The 1,319-nt window shown below is 40.7% G+C and overlaps 1 non-coding gene across 1 annotated transcript; it reads right to left on the bottom strand.

Annotated features, from left to right (window-relative positions):
* Window positions 1-747: 747 nt before the first annotated feature.
* On the bottom strand, window positions 748-855 carry LOC130950603 (small nucleolar RNA R71). Its single transcript, XR_009073667.1, has one exon. It is a non-coding gene; the product is annotated as a small nucleolar RNA R71 (small nucleolar RNA).
* Between the last annotated feature and the right edge of the window lie 464 nt (window positions 856-1,319).

Here is a 1,319-nt window from a genome sequence, read left to right as displayed (position 1 = left end):
TTTCGAAAATTTTCTTCCCTTCTTCTCACATCCTTCTATTTATGGACTAACACTATTCCTTAATGCAAAATTCGAACTCCATCTTCTTTGATAAGTTCGAATTTTCTACTTCTGTCTTCTACTTTTCTTTTCCTCTGACACCTCAAGGAATCTCTATACTGTGACATAGAGGATTCCATATTTTCTTGTTCTCTTCTCTTTCTTATGAGCAGGAACAAAGAGAAAGGCATTCTTGTTGAAGCTGACCCTGAACCTGAAAGGACCTTGAAGCGAAAGCTAAGAGAAGCTAAGGCACAACTCTCTATTGAGGACCTGACCGAATTCTTCAAAGAAGAAGAACCCATGGCAGCCGAAAACAACAACAATGCCAACAATGCAAGGAAGGTGCTGGGTGACTTTACTGCACCTACTCCCGACTTCTATGGGAGAAGCATCTCTATCCCTACCATTGGAGCAAACAACTTTGAGCTTAAGCCTCAATTAGTTTCTCTAATGCAACAGAATTGCAAGTTCCATGGACTTCCATTGGAAGATCCTCATCAGTTTTTAGCTGAGTTCTTGCAAATCTGTGACACTGTCAAGACTAATGGGGTAGACCCTGAGGTCTACAGACTTATGCTATTCCCTTTTGCTGTAAGAGACAGAGCTAGGACATGGTTGGACTCACAACCTAAAGAAAGCCTGGACTCATGGGAAAAGCTGGTCAATGCCTTCTTGGCAAAGTTCTTTCCACCTCAAAAATTGAGTAAGCTTAGAGTGGAAGTCCAAACCTTCAGACAGAAGGATGGAGAATCCCTCTATGAAGCTTGGGAAAAATACAAACAATTGATCAGAAAATGTCCTTCTGACATGCTTTCTGAATGGAGCATCATAGGTATTTTCTATGATGTTCTCTCTGAACTATCCAAGATGTCTTTGGATAGCTCTGCTGGAGGATCTCTTCATCTGAAGAAGACGCCTACAGAAGCTCAAGAGCTAATTGAAATGGTTGCAAATAACCAATTCATGTACACTTCTGAAAGGAATCCTGTGAACAATGGGGCAAATCAGAAGAAAGGAGTTCTTGAGATTGATACTCTGAATGCCATTCTGGCTCAGAACAAGATATTGACACAACAAGTCAATTTGATTTCTCAAAGTCTGTCTGGAATGCAAAATGCACCAAGCAGTACTAAGGATGCTTCATCTGAAAAAGAAGCCTATGATCCTGAGAACCCTTCAATGGAAGAGGTGAATTACCTAGGAGAACCCTATGGAAACACCTATAATTCTTCATGGAGAAATCACCCAAATTTCTCATGGAAGAATCAAGAAAGACC

This window comes from Arachis stenosperma, chromosome 1 (assembly GCF_014773155.1).
Source record: "Arachis stenosperma cultivar V10309 chromosome 1, arast.V10309.gnm1.PFL2, whole genome shotgun sequence".
NCBI classification, from domain to species: Eukaryota; Viridiplantae; Streptophyta; class Magnoliopsida; order Fabales; family Fabaceae; genus Arachis; species Arachis stenosperma.
This window is presented reverse-complemented; position numbering and strand designations above follow the sequence as displayed.